The following is a 12,458-nucleotide window of genomic DNA, read 5'->3' as shown; positions in this document are numbered from 1 at the left end:
CCTGCTGCCAGACTTTCGTTTGACCTCTTCTTTAATCTTTTACTCCATGGAAGAAGTCACATTTTCTGTAACTCTGGTTCTCTCCCAAGGGTAAAAGACAGTGTCTCCTTCATCTTTATCTTCATCTCCCTCCTCCCTTCCCTCCCCACCGCAGCAGGAAACATGCCAGGCAGGAAAGGACTCAAAAAACACTGAATTTAAAAAAAAAAATTAAAAAATAATAAAAAATAATAAAATAAAATAAAAAAAAAAAAAAAACACTGAATTGACCTCACGGGTCAGTCCCAGTGCCCTGGGTCAGCCAAAAAGTCATCAGCATTCCCATTGGCAACTAACTCTGCCAGGAATAGAGGTTCCTGAAACACTCTGGTGGCAGAGAAGGGAAAGGGTGGGCCTGCAGGAGGAGATATGGGCAATGATAGCTGGTCACTCAGTCACACTCCCTGCACCCCCTCTTATGTCAAAGGTGCCCTCGAGCCGGGCACAGGGCTCACGCCTGTAATCCCAACACTTCAGGAGTCCAAGGGAGGAGGATTGCTTGAGCCCAGGGGTTCAAGACCACTGGGCAACACAGTGAGACCCCCATCTCCACATTTTTTTTTAGCCAGGTGTGGTGGTGCATGTCTATAGTCCCACTCAGTAGAGGCTGCAGTGAACCAAGATCGTGCCACTCCACGAGTGACAGAGTGAGGCCGTGTCTCAAAAAAATAAAAAGGTGCCCTCAAATCAAGTCTCTGTCTAGTAACCAGGTTGAAGTAATGGCAGATAGTTACTCCAACTGCCCCAAATGACACAGCCAGAGAGTTTCTTTGTTAATACAACAGTCCTTCCTGAGGTTTGGGGGTCTCCTGGGCTGGGGGCTAGCATAAGAAACAGTTGAGACACACGTAGATGTGTGTGCTGTGCATCTGGGGCTGGGATCTGGGGACCTCCAGGTCAAAATCCTCCATTGCGTCTCACCCCCACCCTGCCAAACTGCAGAGTAACTCAAGATGACCCAAGCCTTTGCTGGAGGATTTCCAAGCCCTCCACTTGATTCCAGGTAGTCTGGGCCCAGATCAGTGTTCGCAGACTCTGTGGCACATAGAGGTGCCCCCCGCTCCCTGCCACGGCTGCCGGGTGAGGGCTGAGGATGCAGAGACTCCCGGGTGATTCAGAAAGCTCCTCGCAGCAAGGTCAGCCCTTTCCATTTGAAGATGCGTGGGAAAAATCTCTTGCCACCCACACACATCTGAGGAACAAACAGATGGTGAAACCAGTAGCCCAAGATGAGAAAACGGACTTTTTTTTGAGACAGCAGTTGAAGCTGAAGCCTCAAAAGCCAGGGGGAAAGCATAGCGATTACGAAAGACATTCAAAGTGGGTTGGGGTGAGAGAAAGGTCAGCCTTTTACTTTTCCCACACCTGCTGGTTTCTGAAGAAGGATGGTAACGCGAGCAGAAGGGTGATGGCCAACCTCTGGGCTTTGATGTGTGTCCCCTCCTCGCCCGCCCCCATCCTGCAAGCTCTGGGGAGGTCGGAGACTAGTGTGGTTTCCTCATGCCTCCCACCATGCTGGCACTGAGGTTATCTCAGAGTTGACAGCCCCATCTGAAGCCTGGAATGAATTAAGTCTTTTTCAGCTAAAAAATGAACAAAACCTGAGATGCGTGAGTGTCCTTACCAAAAGGAAGCCCTCTTTTCTAGAACAGGTCTGTCTTCAGGCCTGTGGGTCCATAGAATCATCACAGAAAAAGTGATTTCAGGAGGCCTCCCCGCCTTCTGTTCCCAAGGCCGACTCTGACTGAGCCTCGGAGGAGAGAAGGAAGCCATTTCCGGGAGGCCAAAACATCCATCTTCCAGGTCAGTGGGGCAGGTGCTGTCTTCTCCCTGGCTTGAGAAAGGAAAGCTGGTGAGGGAGAACAGTGGGGGTGGGGTGCGGGGATAAAAGATAGGAGAGCAAAGAAGTGATGAGAAAAGAGGGGTAACAGAAAGGGCCTCCCCAAAGGCTGCAGGGAGGGCTGGACCCAGGGCTGGTTAGCAGAAGCCATCTTTCTCATCGGAAGAAAGTGGCAGTGAGAAATGACAGTGTCGGTGTGGCTGAAGCTGCCCGGTGCATCTGGTGGAGGCAGCACTTTAATGTAAGCAAGCCTGGACCGTTGAGGGAACAGACACCAAAGGCAGTGACTGCCGATGTGGAAAGACAAGCCAGTTTGTTCCTCTGCCTCAGAGGTGGCTTCAGGGCCCTGCAAGCTTTCACAAACAGGGCCCTGCATGCTTTCACAAGCAGCTGGGGCAACAGCCTCAGTCCAGTCCTCCCACGAGGCTTGTGAAAGAGAGACGGGGTTCCTATGTGAAACCCAAGGTCTTGGAAGAGGCAGCTCCTCTCCACCAGCAGGGATGCCACCCAGCTGTTGGGTGGTCTCAGAAAGAGGACCACACATTCATGCCCTGAAGGTGACCAGTGGAAGAAGGACAGGGAGACCAGAACTGGTCCTGGATCAGGCCCCCATCCTCTTTGGTTATGCAAGTTTCAGGTATTGAGCAATCAGGAAAAGCCCAGGACTCAACCAGGGCTCAGTTTTGCTCCAGAGTCAACTGTTCATTTATTCGGTGTCCGTAAATAAAAGGAAGTTGCAGAGAGATTCTTAGAAGAAGGTTTTCTCTTGCTTTAGTTACCTGAGGGCCTATTAAAATGCAGATCCAGCCAGGTGTGGTGGCTTACATCTATAATCCCAGCATTTTGGGTGACCGAGGCAGGAGGATCACTTGGGGCCAGGAGTTCGAGGCCAGCCTGCGTAACATAGGGAGACCCCGTTTCTACCAAAAAAATTCAAATATTAGCCAGGCGCCTGTAGTCCCAGCTACTGGGGAGACTGAGGTGGGAGAATCCCTTAAGCCTGGGAGTTTGAGGCTGCAACTGTGATTGCCCCACCGCACTCTAGCCTGGGTGACACAGTGAGACCCTGTCTCAAAAAAAAAAAAAATACAGATCCGTGGGCACCACTCATTTCAATTCTGGTTCATCAGGTCTGGTCCATTCACAGGTCCTCCAGGTGAGGCTGGAGCAGGTGGTCCTGGTGAGCATTGCTGCGTCACCACTGATTTGATTAGAACTTAAGGAAAGGAGGAAATAAACTAATTGATCTGTCTCCTAATTTAACTCTCCCAATAATCCTTGAATCTTGGAACTAGGCCATCTTCCTCAAATCCATTAGCCCAAGCACTAGGGTGCAATGATGGAAATTTCAGTCTTGGAGAGGAGGATGTTTCTAAATGAATCCCCTGGTATAAAACTATTCTAAGGGTAAAATGGTTTACAACCATAACTTTTTTATGGCTTATATTTTTATTCAAGGGGTCTGGTGCCAACTGGCAGATCATTTGTGAGTGGAAAAACATCCCCTTCCCCAAATCCAGAAGAGTTCCATGCATGTCCAAATTTTAAGAAATGGAGAAAGTATCCAGGGTTATGGGCTGGGGAGATCAGGTAAAGAAGGAGTTCCTAAGCTGGTCCATACACAGAATCAAAGGTTTTTGAAAATGGGTGGGCAAAAAATGGCATCTTTACCCTAACTACTAACTAAAATTTAAGTCTTCCTTCAATTATGAATAGAGACAACATGCCACACTAGTATTAACAAGACCTGTCACTTTGTCACCAGTAGAAATGGCAGATATTTTCATATTACATGACAATTTCTGCAGACTCTCAAAATATCATTTATGTTTATTTCTACTCTGAAATGAAGGTTGTCATTAGATCTGATAGATTTTATGTAATGCATTAGTAAAGAGACAAGATGTTTTACTAGTTCATATATCTGCTTTAATACTTGGAGAATTGTATTTCAATTTAATTGGTTTGTAATTCCATTTATTTTATTGTTTGCGTTTTAAAACATTCTGAGAAAGGGGCTATAGGCTTTGTCAGATTGTCAAAGGTGTGGATGAGGCCACAAAAAAAAAAAAAGTTAAGGATCTTTGGGTTGTGGCAGGTCCTCATGAAAAACAAGAGAAAGATCAGCTCATTGCAGCACTGGTTTGTTAATAGTAACGATAGTAGCATTGTTTAATTTGTATAATTGTATAATTTGCTAGGCTCTTGCTGTAAGTCAACCTGCTTTTACAGATGAGGAACCAAGACCCAGGGAAGACCCAAACCATTTACAGAACATGTTACTGCTACTGCATTATGCTGAGACAACTGTAGGAATGGTTTTCTCTAAACCATTCTCATTTTACTTGAATATAGATTATCTGATGATTTATAAAAAACTTTTCCATAAACCAGGATTTGCTATGGCAGCCCTTGACCTTCAGACCTTTACTATGATTGTTAATACTAAAGGCTGTATCAGTTACCTGTTGTCAGAATAAAGCTGCATTGTTCTGCATTATTTGAAGTTGGACAACTTCAAAACCGTGGGTTAAATTACTAAAGATTTATTTTGCTCACGAATATGCAGGTTGACTGGGGGCTCTGGACTCTTGGTGGGCTCACTCCCTTGTCTGTCCGTGGTCAGCTACGCCTTGAGGCTGTGCTCCCTCGTGTCTGAGGGTTGGCTGCTCATTGGCTAATCGTGGCTGGAGTTGACTCCTACATCTGTGGTCAGCTGGTCAAAGGAAGGCTGGCTAGTCTAGGATGGTCTTGGCCAGATAACTTGGCTGTACTCCACGTGGTCTCCCTGACCCCAACAGGATAGCCTGGGCTTATTCAGATGGCCGCTGAGCAGGTTTCCAAGAGAGCGAGTACAAGTGCCCGAGCTTCGCAAAGCCCAGTCTCAGACCTGGCGCATCATTTCAACAGTGTTCTGTTGGTCAGAACAAGTCATAGGCCAGCCCAGATTCCAGGTGTGGGCAAAGGGACTCCTCTGGATGGGAGGAACTGCAAGGTCACTTTATAAAGGGCACAGGGACAGTGAGGGGTAAAGAATTAGGACCATTTTTATAATAATTCTACCAAAGAGTCAGATAATCTTCCCTTCTTGCACATATTTCCACTTCAATTTTCATCCTCAGTAAAACATCCGCCTTCTCCTGCAGATACACTCATACAAGTACACAAAAATACACACAACACTCTTCATGGCCACAATGTCTGTGATAGCAAAAAAACAGGAAAGAGTTTGTTCAAAGTGGGTTGGATTGAAGCAATATATGACGGCACCCTGGGAGACTATGTGATGAACACTACTCACACCCACGCAACATTTCCTGACAAAGACGCTGGACACAGCAGTGGCTGCCTCGGCAGATGGAGCTGTGGGGCTTTGGAGTTGGTGGCAGGAATAAGATGCTTTTAGTTGTCTCTTTATACCTTTCTATGTCGTATGAAGTACTTTTATTAGGTTTCAGTTTATCTTTTAAACTGTGAAAACTAATTTCTAAAAAGACATTCACGTCATCTTACGGCCATCTCAAATTCCCAGTAAAAAACCAAATGCCCAATTCCTATATGCTAGAGTCATTACACAGTTGTTGATGTCTTTCTGCATTCACCAAAGGGGTGACTTACTCACCAGCCAAGCTGAACGGCATAAAGCCATGAGCAGGGAGGGCCTGGGAGGAAGCCACAATATGGCCAGGGTTCCTCTTCCCCTGCCTAGGGGCTGGCCCAGCTAAGGCCCCCTGTCCTCCTGACTCAGGGCCTCTGTGAGAAGAGCTATATCCAGATCATATGGTGCAAACTGACCACTGGAACATCAGTACTTGAACTTCAACTGGGGAGAAAGTACAACAGCCTGTAAGAGGTTGGGTTCTAGAATCAGAAAGACATGGATCCAACTCCTGGTGCCACTACCTACTTCCTGTGGCTTGGGACAAGTCACTTCGCTACTCTGTGCCTCAAAAATGTGATAGCTGTTATCATTGAGAAAGACGTCCACACCTTGTCCAATCCCTTTTACTGTCTTGGCTCTTTTGCTTCCTTCTGGGCATTAGTCAACTAGTCAAGTTGGGGGACTGAGTGATTGGGGTCATTGAAAGATGAGTTAATTTACAGAGCAGCCCCCTTTGATGATTTTAAAACATGGCCCCAGAGTTATCTGACACCCTTCCCGTAAGAGGTGGAGTCTTGACTCCCTTGACTCCGGGCTGGCCTCTGGCTGTTCTGACCAGTGGAAGAGCAGAGGGACACTGTGGCTTCTGGTGCCATGTCAGAAAAGGACCTGCAACTTCCCCCTGGTTTTCTTGCATGGGGAAGCCAGCTGCCATGTAAAAGGTCTGAGTACCTTAAGCCCTCCCTGCTGAAGCGGCCGTGTGCTGGGGCCCTACTCGGCAGCCAGCATTAACTACTGGCCCTAGGGCATGGCCCTCCAAGTCAAGCTTTCCAGTGGCCACAGCCCCAGCCAATATCTGACTGCAGCCACACGAGAGACCCCAAGCTAGATATGCCCTGCTGAGCCCCTTCCAAATTCGTGGCCCACAAAATGGGGAATAAAATAAAATGGTTATTGTTTTTATAACACCAAATTTTGTGGCAACAGTTACCAGGACACAGCTGAATTAAATACAAGCAAGTTTCTTAGAATCACTTCTTTCATTTAATTACAAATGGGCCAAAATGAGATCATCTAAATATTTTTGTTTGTGTTATTGGATCACTCCTGACATTTTATCACAGCAAACCTGACGCAAGTTTCGCCTACACATCATTTTTCCACATCCTCACTTTCCATTCATTTGCTCCTCAGCCAATCACAGGCTGCCTTGTTGATGCCTGGCAAGCTGCTCCTAGCCAGGTCACTGCCAGCTTCCACTCTCTCTTGACCTCAGCTCTTCCCATGCTCATGGCTACCATCTTCCAGGTAGCATCCCCGGTCTTGCTCTCTGCTGATCCTCCCCTCCCAGAGGCAGCACCACCAGCCACCCAAATGTGCAGATTCAAAACCCAAGTCATCCTTGATTCCTTCCTTTCTCTCAATTCTAACCTTCACCATTGTGTCTACCCCCAGAGTAAGTCAAAAGCCATCCATCTCTCTACACCACAACCACCACCTTCACTCCAACTCCGCCACCATCATCTTTTTCCTGAACAACTGCAACAGCTCCTGACTGGCCTCCCTGCTTCCTTGCACTGCCCCTAACCCCCAGCCACCACCCTTCTTCACCTGGGGGCTTTAGAGATCTTTAAAACATGAATTGGATCATGCCACACCCCACTTACAAATCTTCCTGAAGTGGAATAAATCAAAATTCATCATCTGTGCCAGAACAGCACCCCTACCTTCCTCTCCCATCTGACTTCCCTCTCACTCATAACCCTCCAATCACCAATGGCTCTTCTTTTAGCCATTTAACTCTGATGATCATTTTCCTGGCTCAGAGACACCTGTGAGAATTGGGGGTGATGGTCCCACCTCATTTCAGGCAACATCAGTTTTCCTGTGGTCCTTAGAGACTTCCTGGTTTCCAAAAGTTGAACAAGAGAAACCCTGGAGCTCGCTGCGGCCTTTATCAACCTCTGCTGAGCATTCTGAGCCACCTGGATGATTACCCCAACTGAGAAAGTGCCACCCATGGCATGAGGCCTTTCCGAGCTTGCTGCTCTATCCCCAGGGGACTCTGTCCCTCCTTCGGTTCCTTTGGTGAGTGGTGGCCTAACCACACAGAGGAAGAGTCCATCTAGTCTCCATTTCTTATTTTAATTTCTTAAAATTGTGATTTGGGGTTTTATAAGGATAAGAGCATGAGTTTTTAGGGGAATTGCATGATGTCTTGGATTTGCTTTAAAATACTACAGGAAACTTTTTTTTAAAAGGAAGAAGGTAAGGAAGGAAAAAGAAGGGAGAGAGCAGATGAAACAAAGAAGAGGAAAGGAAAGAAAATTGGGAAGTGTAGCTGAAACCAAAACTGGACAGAATGTTAATCATTACTGAAGCTGGGTGAGGGGGATGTGGATGTTCATTATACCAGCCATCCCCAACCTTTTTGGCACCAGGGACCAGTTTCATGGAAGACAATTTTTCCATGGACCTGCAGCATTGGTGGAGAGGTGATTTTGGGATGATTCAAGCATGTTACATCTATTGTGCACTTTATATTATTATGACATTGTAATGTATAATGAGATAATTATACAACTCGCCATAACGTAGAATCAATGGGAGGCCTGAACTTGTTTTCCTGCAACTAGACGATCTCATCAGGGGGTGATGGGAGACAGTGACAGATCATCAGGCATTAGATTCTCATAAGGAGTGCATAGCCTAGGTCCCTTGCATGTTCACAATAGGTTTGTGCTCCTATGAGAATCTAATGTCGCCACTGATCTGAGAGGTGGCGGAGCTCAGGTGGTGATGTGGGCGATGGGGAGCAGCTGTAAATACAGACGAAGATTCACTCACCTGCCTGCCACTCACCTCCTCCTGTGCAGCCTGGTTCCTAACAGGCCGCAGAGCAGTAGTGGTCTCTGGCCCGGGGGTTGGGGACCCCTGCATTAATACTATTCCCTCTGCTTTTGTGTATGTTTTTAAATTTCTGTAATTAAAAAGTTTAAAAAGGAAAGAACATGAGTGGAGAAGTCCTAAATCAATTGCATGCATGGACACTTCACCAGAGAGTTGACAGTGATGTCCCACAGGCATGAGTGCTGCAGGGCCTTGGCACGCGCCGCCCTCCTCCCCGGCTTCCTATAGTCATTCCTATCCATTCTTCAGCTCTCGGCTCAAATGCTACCTCCTCAGGGAAGCCTTCCCTGCCTCCTCTTTCCAGAGCAGATCAGAGTCCCCTGTCACACTCTCTAGCATCCTGTACTGATAACCATCAGCTTGTTCCTGTGATAGTGTGACTTGTGTCTGCGATTGTGAGCTTCATGAGCACCACGCCTGTGTCTGCAGTTGCTCACCACCTTGCCCAGTGCCTAGCGTATACTAAATACTCAATAAATGTTGAATGAGGCTAATTACAGCAACAGTTGAAATGCTGGGCCTACTTGTGGCCTCTCCAGCACGGTGGTCTCAGGGTGGGCAGACTTCTGACACAGCAGCTTAGGGCTTCCAGAGCAAGCCTCCCATGGCACAGGATGTGGAAGCTGCCAGCTTCTTCTTCTCAGTCTGTACCCAGACACTGGCACAGCATCCCTTGCACCAAATTCCACTGGTCAAGCAAACCCAGAGCCCACCCAGATTCAAGGAGAGGGGACATCAACCCCATGTTTTGATGGGAGGAGCATTAAAGAAACTGTTGCTCCTTTCTCCCCTGCTTCCTGTAGGTCATCTTTAATCCACCCAGCTGACTCACTGTCTGCAGCTGTTCAGAGTTCAGTCCCTGTCTTTCATGCCTAACTCTCCAAGTCTCCAAACATTTTCCATTGCTGTAGCTCTTTCTGGCCTCAAAGACTGTCATAACATCATGCAAATGCTAGAGACACAGCTCTCATCCTGGGCACTGTACCTTTGCTGGGCAGACACATGTGAGCAAGAACACGCACAGTCCGTGGCTGCTTGTTGCTAAGGGTCCATACACAGGAGTCAGAGGATCAATCAGTAGAAAGAGGAGTCAGAGGATCAATCAGTAGAAAGAAGAGTACTAGGGAATTACAAATGAGAGGAGTGCTGTGAAGGAAAGGGACAAGCAGTGTGCCACACAGGACGATGATGGGGCTCTAACTGGTACTCTGGGACTTTGCCACATCATCTTGCCATGCCCACGCAGTGAGTCACATTAGCAATTGCCATAGTACCTTTTAATACAAGAAGGGACGCTTCCGTCAGCTCTTGACTGAGGGTTGTTTACACTGTTCAGAAATTTCCAGATGACCTAATTCAGATGTGCTTGAAATGTGTATTTGAGGTCTAGAAAGTGGAGAGTCTGCAGAGGACGCTGCAGCAGACCCAGGAAGAGACAGGTTCCTTGAAACACCTACCTGCCCACAGAGCCTGGCCTGAGAGAGGGCCGCTGGTGGAGCAGGCACAGTGTTTGTCCAGGTGGTCGGTGGGGGGGCCGTCCTCAGGCCAGGGAATCCAGGCAGCAGCCACAGCTTTTCAGGGAAGCCTGGAGGGTGACTCCCAGAAGGAGATGCCAGTCCCTTGGCAGGGGAAGCTTGGGAGAGCTCCTCAGATCTGAGCCTGAGGTCTGGTGAAAGCCCCAGCCCAGGTAGACCCGGGACTGAGGCCTAAGCCTGGCCACCTAGACCCAGAGAGGAAGAGCCAGGGTGGAAACCAGCCCTGCAGACCATTGGCCATGGGCCAACCTGAGAGGCCAGCATGCCCCTTGAGATCATCTGACTGGCTGCAGAGGAGATCTGGGGTCACGTGGGGACAGTAGTGAGTAACGCCTGGATCCCACACAGGGAATCTGACCTAAAGCCACATCTTGTACGGGGCCCAGAAAAGTTATTCATGGGTCTTGAATCTGAGAGAGAAGAGCCAGGGAAGGGAGAGGCAGGGGAATGGGGCAAAGAGAGGAGGAAAGCCAACAGCAGGAATTCTACGGCTCAGACGCATGCCTAGGTCCGGGGTTAGGTCCTTGGACCTGCACATGCACACCTCCGGTGAAATCTGTGGCTTCTTCATGAAGGAATTAAGGCTCCACAGCCATATGTATCTGGGGAAGAGCCTGGGAGAGGTAGCAGCTAGGAACCTTCTCGATTCTGTGAAGATGACGCCATCGTCCTTGCCAGCACACCCTCATGTGCATTTTTTTTTTTTTTAAAGAATTTCAAAATGTATTTATTTCTAGACAGATAAAAGCAGAAAGATTATCAGTCAGCAGGGCCTTGGCTGTGGCGTGTTACCATTTAGCGTTTGCATGGCATAGTCAGTGGGAGGAGTGCTGGCCAAGCCCGTGCCTGCCCATCTTTTCAGCCCCTGGTCCTCAGCACAAAGTCTGGCTTGGCAAATGCCGGTCAACCCTCCAAAGCAAGGGCTGGTTTGTCTGACCACGTCAGGCAAAGCCAATTACTAACTGCATGGGCTCGGATGAGTTACTTAGCATCTCTGAGGCTCAGCTCCTTCCTCTGTAAATCAGTGTTAGCAATATTCTGGGAGAGATTGTGACTGTCTCATATACCATGGGGCCCCTGGCATGCAGCTGGTGCCCAAGCATATCTGCTGAATGCTTAGGTTATAATGAGACAGGACCCATGCTCTCAGCCTTCTCAGAGGAGTTCTGTGACTGGCACCCAGCCAAGCTATGGATCTCCTGCATACCCAGTGTTCTTACCCATCCAGCCTTAGGTGGGCTCTTGGAATTGGCAGCCCCTGGTGAGAAAATTGTTGCAGGACAACTTCTCTAGAAGGAAGTACTGAGATGGAGTTTGGGGTGCAAGGTGTTTATTACGAATCAATGCCTGTGGCGGGATGTGAGAAGAAGCATGATTGGGCAGAAAGAGAACTCGAACTGCCCTGAAGGCTCCACAAAGCCCTGGCTTTGGAGAGTCAAACAGCATTTGCCAAGCCAGACTTTGTTCTAAGGACCAGGGGCTAAAAAAACCGATAGGCACAAGGTTGGCCAGCACCCCACTCACTGACCATGTCATGCAGATGCTAAATGGTGACGTGTGACAGCCAAGGCCCTGCTGATTCCCTCCAGTGCCAGTGCACCATGAGGGTGTGCTGGCAGAGTGCCCTGGAGTGGATTCTGCCCATCAGAATGCCACCATGGGACTGAAACGACGCTATTCTCTGTCTCACAGGCACCAGAGACAGGTGACCCTGGGAAGACCTGGCTTGGGCAGGGTGGCTCTGCAGCGGAGGCAGGTCCTGAAGAACTGGCAACCAGAGGGCCTGTGCCGACCACACTCCCTACAAGTTCTTTCTTGAGGCATCTCCGTATGACCATAGAGATTTTTTGCTTAGCTTCTGGTGCTGCAATTGAGCGTATACAATTAAATATGTGGAGAGGACCTCATAAGGAATCACTTGTTGGAAAGACACATATTTGCATGTCACTTTTAGGCTTTGATAATATAAAAGTCAAAGAAAGGCATTAAATGGGTCATTTGCTGTCTGGGTTGTCTGTTCCAATAATGTAGGAATGATTAGAGAATTAGCTCATTGTTCCGGCAGCATGTTGGATAGGGACCTCAACTGGAAGGGAGGAGCACATGAGATGGGGAGAGAGAGAGACTTTATTGCAGAAGCACTATGGTGTGTTTTGGCTGGGAGGGGAAGTCTAAGGCTGTGGTACTTACTAACCACACACAATGACTAAACAATCAGTGACTACTCGTTGAATGGAGGGAAAGATTTTTTTTGAATATCTAAAACATGAAAGGTGCGGGTACTGGAGCCCATGATTGCTTCTCTTTTTTCAAAGTCATGGGGAGCCCCTGAACAGACCTCACACTGAGACAGGCTGACTAGTGTATAGGAGAAGAACCCTCCAGTGAAGTTGGAGTGGCCAACTTCAGTGAGGGACAGAGATCTGTGGGCACTGGAGCCAGGCTGGTGCTGGGGGATGATTTCGGCTGTGCTTTGTTCTGGACCCCACAAGAAGCTCCAGTTCTTGTGAGGCCAACTTAGAACTGGAAAGCC

At 48.2% G+C, this 12,458-nt stretch overlaps 1 protein-coding gene across 1 annotated transcript in view; it reads left to right on the top strand.

The window, feature by feature from the left end:
- Positions 1-1,712: 1,712 nt before the first annotated feature.
- LZTFL1 (leucine zipper transcription factor like 1) overlaps positions 1,713-12,458 on the top strand; it is a 94,998-nt gene continuing 84,252 nt past the window's right edge. The window contains exon 1 of the mRNA XM_030936127.1: positions 1,713-1,842. The gene's annotated coding sequence lies outside the window, so the exon portion shown is untranslated. The remainder of the gene's footprint in view (positions 1,843-12,458) is intronic.

Source organism: Rhinopithecus roxellana, chromosome 1 (genome assembly GCF_007565055.1).
Source record: "Rhinopithecus roxellana isolate Shanxi Qingling chromosome 1, ASM756505v1, whole genome shotgun sequence".
NCBI classification, from domain to species: domain Eukaryota; kingdom Metazoa; phylum Chordata; class Mammalia; order Primates; family Cercopithecidae; genus Rhinopithecus; species Rhinopithecus roxellana.
The sequence above is the reverse complement of the archived record's forward strand: the minus strand, read 5'-3'. Positions and strand labels throughout refer to the sequence as shown.